At 48.7% G+C, this 6,587-nt stretch overlaps 1 pseudogene across 1 annotated transcript; it reads right to left on the reverse strand.

Annotated features, from left to right (window-relative positions):
- Nucleotides 1-4,460: 4,460 nt before the first annotated feature.
- LOC100414010 (protein FAM89A pseudogene) lies at nucleotides 4,461-6,260 on the reverse strand (annotated as a pseudogene). The gene is made up of 2 exons (XR_013524867.1): nucleotides 6,252-6,260; nucleotides 4,461-5,069 (listed from the first exon to the last, which is right to left on the reverse strand). The product of XR_013524867.1 is annotated as a protein FAM89A pseudogene (transcript).
- Nucleotides 6,261-6,587: the final 327 nt, after the last annotated feature.

Here is a 6,587-nt window from a genome sequence, read left to right on the forward strand (position 1 = left end):
AGGCAAAGGGAGGGTTGTGGTGCACAGGACCACGTGCCCTTCTGCCCAGCTAGATATTGGTGTCTGCTTCTGGCTTGACATCCAGCATATGAAACTGACTTAGATTCCCAGAACATCATGGAAAGTAGCATCTGCTGTGACGATTGCCCAGTGGCTCGTGCTCCGCGGCCTGGCCCAGGATCCCTGCCACCTATCTGTCCGTCTGTCCACCTGTTTGTCCCTTCATCCATCTGCGATGCTGCAGATCTGCAGCATTTCCCCACAGGCTCAGGAGGGGCTGCTCCTGTACAGCCCATTCCTGTCTGCAGGCAGTTTCTCCCTGCCACCCTGAAGGAAGGACTGTATTTGTCTGAAAGCATGCAGAAGGCAGCCAGGGTCTGCAGAGGAGGCAGCCTGAAGCCCAGTCCCCAGGGCTTCTTTATCTGCTGTTGCTGTTTTGAGACAGTCTTGCTCTGTTTCCCAGGCTGGACTGCAGTGGCACTATCTCAACTCACTACAACCTCCACCTCTCAAGTTCAAGCGATTCTTCCTCCTCAGTTTCCTGAGTAGCTGTGATTACAGGTGCCCACCACCAGGCCCAGCTAATTTGTGTGTTTTTAGTAGAGATGGGGTTTCACCATGTGGGCCAGGCTAGCCTCGAACTGCTGACCTCAGGTGATCTGCCCACCTCAGCCTCCCAAAGTGCTGGGATTACAGGTGTGAGGCACGTTGCCCAGCTCCTCATACTTCTTTTCAAGAACCTAGCAAACTTTCTTCCCTAGGGCTCCAAGGTGCTGCTTTCAGACTCTGAAGGGGTGCTAAGGATTATCTGGGATTCCACTGCCTTCTCTTCTCCTCCCTGCCCCTCCTCTCCCTTCCCCTCCCCTCCCCTCCCCTTTCCTCTCCTTCCCTCCCATCCCTTTCCCTCTCCTCCCTTCTTTTCTCCTCTTCTTCGGAGACAAGACCTTGCTTAGTGGCCCAGGCTGGATTGCAGTGATGCAATCATAACTCATTGCAACCTCAGCCTCTAAGTGAGCCTCCCACATCAGCCTCATGAGTAGCTTGGATTACAGGCTCACACCACCACACCTGGCTAATTTTCTTTTTTATTTTTTGTAGAGATAGGATCTCTCTATGCTGCTCAGGCTGGTCTTGAACTCCTGGCTCAAGTGATCCTCCTGCCCCAGCGTCCCAGCATGCTTGGGATTATAGGCATGAGCCACCATGCCCAGCCTTCACTGCCTTTCTTTTCCTCAGTAAAAATCTCGCATAGGGAGACTGCATTGTTCTGTTACAGTTTCTGCAGGTGCCTCTCTTTTCCTGCTGTCAGGCAGTGGGGACAGGGAACCAAAAAAAAAAGTGTCCAGTCCTTGTCCCTGGGGAGCTCGTAATAGAGGAGGGGAGATGTACATGTATATTGCAGTGGATGTGCAGTCAGCTTGAGCACGTGTATCTGCAGTCAGCTTCAGCCCTGCCATGGCAGGACCAAGTCCACATGGTGAGGGAAACACACCCTCTGCTAACTCCAGGGCGGGTAGATAGCAGTTGAGCTGAATTGAGGAGTTACTCACTCTGGGGTTTACCCACTTTTGCCCCATAGATTTTAGGGACAACAGGAGAAGCACATATCCCCTTTCTGCCCCAACCCTGGGCACCATCCCACAAACAAATGGCAGAGACTGGTGACACTGGCTTTTTCTAGCTGAGCACGGGGCACCTGCTTCCCCTCTTCTCCCTCTTCATCATCAGGCCTTGGTGGAACTGTGTGCTAGAAATTTACACTTTTGGCTGGGTGCGGTGGCTCAAGCCTGTAATCCCAGCACTTTGGGAGGCCAAGGTGGGTGGATCACGACGTCAAGAGATCGAGACCATCTTGGTCAATATAGTGAAACCCAGTCTCTACTAAAAAAAAAATAAATATATATATATATATATATATATATATAATTAGCTGGGCATGGTGGCTCATGCCTCTAATCCCAGCTACTCAGGAAGCTGAAGTAGGAGAATTGCCTGAACCCAGGAGGCAGAGGTTGCGGTGAGCCAAGATCGCGCCATTGCACCCCAGACTGGGTAATAAGAGTGAAACTCTGTCTTGAAAAAAAAAAAAAGAAATTTACACTTTCCATTTTCGGAGATGCTTCTAAAAACTGGACTTCTTCCAGCTTGGTGTGAGCTGGAAGTTAGATCAGTTTCCATTTCTTGCACCTAAAAAAATGATGACAGAAGTCAGATGTACCCTGGGCCCTCTAGTTGGAACTAGAATGGATGAAAAGAACACAGCTTTGGAGTCAAGCAAACCTTCCCTGGTTCTATTTTTTAATTAATTAATTATTTGCTTTTGGATATGGCAGGGTATTTCCTTGTCACCCAGGCTGGAGTGCAGTGGTGTGATCACAGCTCACTGCAGCATGAAACTCCTGGACTCAAGCAGTCCTCCCGCCTTGGCCTCCCAAGTAGCTGGGACCACAGGCACACACCACCATGCCTGGTTTATGTATCTTTTTTGTATCATACTTCAGCTGTACTTCCACCTTTGCAGACTCAGGCAGGTTTATTACCACCTGGGGTCTCATTTTCTCTTCTGTCAAGTGGAGAGAATATCTGCATAGTGGAGTTTTCAAAGTGTGGTCCAGGGACACCTAGGGGCTGGTCCCCAAGACCCTCTCTGGGGGGACCACTGTCTCAAAACTGCTACCATAAGAATGATAAGATAGCAGCCAAACATGGTGGCTCAAGCCTGTAATCCCAGCACTTTGTGGGGGCTGAGGTGGGCACATCACCTGAGCTCAGGAATTCAAGACTAGCCTGGCCAACATAGTAAAACCCCATCTCTACTAAAAATACAAAAAATTCGCCTGGCATGGTGGTGGCGCCTGTAATCCCAGCTACTGGGGAGGCTGTGGCAGCCCAGCTTTGGTTTGTGACACAGGAGTTCAGACACAACCTAAAAGCAAGATCAAAGCAGGTGCATAAAAACCAGGGTTTAGGCCGGCTGTGGTGGCTCATGCCTGTAATGCTGGCTCCTTGGGAGGTCAAGGCAGGAGAATCACTTGAGCTCAGGAGTTCAAGACCAGGCTGCATGTAGTGAGATCCTGTCTACTAAAAAGGTATTTTTAACCAACATGCCCAGCTAATATTTGTATTTTTAGTAGAGATGGGGTTTTACCATGTTGGCCAGGCTGGTCTTGAACTTCTGACCTTAAGAGACAGTCTGCCTCAGCCTCCCAAAGTGCTAGGATTACAGGCATGAGCCACTGCACCTGGCCTCAGGTAGCATTATTATATAATGGAGTTTTTGTTTGTTTTTAATCTTAGAGACAGGATCTTTTTGCTCTGTCATTCAAGCTAGAATGCAGTAGCACCATCTCAGCTCACTGCAGCTTCCAACTCCCAGGCTTAAGCAATTCTCCTGCCTCAGCCACCAAAGCTGGGACTACAGGTGCACACTGCCATGCCTGGATAATTGTATAATTTTTATTCTTTCTAGAGATTGGGTCTTGCTATGTTGTCCAAGCTAGTCTTGAACTCCTGGCCTCAAGTGATTTTCCTACCTCAACCTCCCAAAGTGCTAGAATTACAGGTGTGAACCACTGTGCCAGGCCTATGAACTTTCAGTACCACAGATATGCCGTGTATCTGTTTATGTTCTTTTTTGGGGCTTTATGCCTAAAAAGAGTACAATTTGTTTTTGCCTTTTCTTTTTTTTAACGTTCTCACAAAGTATTTTAATAAATATATTAAGGCTTAAGGTAATTACTGGTTTGCATGGAGGGTGGTTTGATTTCTAGCACACTAGTTTACATTCAGAATCTTAAAAATGGAAACATTTGCCATCTTACAGTGAGCGAAACAGAACACTGGCTTGCTCCAGTTTTTTTTTTTCACTCTTCAACATGTCTTTGTATTATTTTCCTTCCTTCTGTATCTCATAGATAAAGAATGACACAAATTTTTGGTTGAGAAAAGCCAGTTGATTGGGATGACTAGAAGTGTTAACATTTTTCGTAAAAAAGCTTTCACTCAATCACTGGGCAGTTAGTGAGCTTAAATGCTCATTAAAGAGCAAGAAAACCTGCAGACCATATGGAGGAAGGGAAGCAGTGAAATGGTGGTTTTAATACATTCCAAAATAGAAGCAGGGACACTAACACAAAGGGAGTTAGAATGCTCTGCCATCTGTAAGGAAGTGGCTGGCTACAAGCCACCTCACACAGAACACCCACTAAGGCCTTCCACACAGATCTGCTTGTTGTATTCTCATTATGAATCCCCCCAGCAGGTACATCTTAATACAAAGGTGTGGAGGATACTGCTGAGGACCTCTGGGTCACCTAAGCAGGAATTGCAGCCATCAAACTGGATTGCCACCGTGTGTCTTCAGAGAACTCCCTGCCTATGAATGAGGACCATTCACAATGGAGGTGCTTTCTTGCAAGAGAAGCAACAAACGCTGACAGCGTGTCCAATAGGAAGGGCTTCTCAATAGTCACATCCCTCCCAAGACCCTCTAGATGGACTCCAGATTCCAGTCACTGCTGGAGAGGGAGGAGGCAGGCAGTGACAAGTCCCAAGAAGGGCCTCGGTCCCTTCTGTCATGCAGGGAGTTCTGCTCCTGGAAATATTCTTCCTCTTCATTGAAGAAGCCATTCTCCAGAGCATAAGTGCAGTCTGGGCTGGAGGCTGCCTGGCAGGCCCACTTGCACTCCTGAATCGACTCGTAGAGCCTGTACAGTTGGTAGAGCAAGGACATGTCCAGCTGGCGGAGACCAACCGTCTCCTTGTGGAGCAGCAGCAGCGCGGTGTCCAGGTTGGGTGGCTTGGCTGACAGCGCTGCAGCCCGGCCCCGCTGCCTCACGCACCCCCGCAGCTCAGCTCGTCCTGGATGCGCGACTTCTGCGCTTACAGCTGCTCCAGGTGCAGCTGCCTGACGCACAGTACAGCAGCCGGCTCAGGCTCTTGGGCAGCAGGGGCAGCCCGTCTACCCGCAGGCCTCAGGCTGCGCCATAGTCCGAGGCCCCTGGCGCCTTGTGGGCCCCAGTCGTGCTGCTGCCAGACCACACGCCTGCTCCACTGCCCCCTGTTTTCACCTTTTCAAGAATTGATTTTCACCCGGCTGAGAATACATTTGTAATGAAGTCTCATACCACAGGAATGAGAATAGGGAAATCTTTAGCCTCAAATCTCATTCCCCAGAATTAACCACTGTTAATCATGTGGGGCTGGTGGGAACCGCTCATCAGGGCAGAAGACGAAAGAAGAATTTGGGTCTATATTTGCCCACTTTTTTCTTTTTTTTTTTGAGAAAAGGACTTGCTCTGTCACCCAGGCTGGAGTGCAGGGGTGTGATCATGGTTCACTGCAGCCTGGACCTCCTGGGCTCAAGCAACCCTCTTACCTCAACCTGCTGAGTAGCTAGAACTGCAGGTGCATACCACTACACCTGGCTATTTTTTTATGTAGAGATAGGATCTCACTATGTTGCCCAGGCTGGTCTGAAACTCCTGGACTCAAGCGATTCTCTGACCTCAGTCTTTCGAAGTGCTGGGATTGCATGTGTGAGCCCCTGCACTGGGTTTCCTGCTTGATTTCTTTCTTTTCTTGTTTTTTAGACAGTCTCACTCTGTCACCCAGGCTGGAGTATAACAGCACAATCTCAGCTCACTGCAGCCTCTGCCTCCCAGGTTCAAGTGATTCTCCTGCCTCAGCCTCCCAGGTAGATGAAGCTACAGGCATGCACCATCACACCCAGCTAATTTTGTGTTTTTTTTAAATTATTTATTTATTTTTTGAGATGGAGTTTCACTCTTGTTGCCCAGTCTGGAGTGCAATGGTACAATCTTGGTTCACTGCAACCTCCACCTCCCAGGTTCAAGCAATTCTCCTGCCTCAGCCTCCTGAGTAGCTGAGATTACAGGCATGCACCACCATGCATGGCTAATTTTTGTATTTTTAGTAGATAATGGGTTTCACCATGTTGGCCAGGCTTATCTCAAACTCCTGACCTTAGGCAATCTGCCTGCCTTTGAATTCCTGAAGTGCTGGGATGACAGACATGAGCCCATGTGAGCCCCTATGCCTGGCTGCCCACTAGTTTTGATTGTGAGTTCATGGGCGAGTTCCTTGGTTTCCGTAAGTTTTGGTTTCTCCTTTGTAGTAGAGTGACAAGCGTGTATTGTGGAGTGGCTGTGAGTGCTGGATCCAATTGTTGATGTGACAGAGCTGAGTGGAGGGTGTGAGATGACTAAGTGTCAAACAGGTGCTGCTTAGACCGTTGTCATGGTCACTCTCAGTGTGTAACATCTGAGACCTCTGTATGGGGCACATTGTAAATTGGGGATCCTGAGCTAATTTTTACCTTTTTAAATTTAATTTCTTTCTTTTTTTTTTGGACACAGAGTCTTACTCTGTCATCCAGGCTGGCATGCAATGGCACAATCTCTGCTCACTGCAACCTCGAACTCCTGGGTTCAAGTGATTCTCCTGCCTCAGTCTCCCAAGTAGCTGGGATTTTTGAGACAGTCTGTCTGTCACCCAGGCAGGAGTGCAGTGGCTTGATTTTAACTCACTGTAACCTCCACCTCCTGGGTTCGGGTGATTCTCCTGCC

The sequence above is a fragment of the Callithrix jacchus genome, chromosome 1 (assembly GCF_049354715.1).
Source record: "Callithrix jacchus isolate 240 chromosome 1, calJac240_pri, whole genome shotgun sequence".
NCBI classification, from domain to species: Eukaryota; Metazoa; Chordata; class Mammalia; order Primates; family Cebidae; genus Callithrix; species Callithrix jacchus.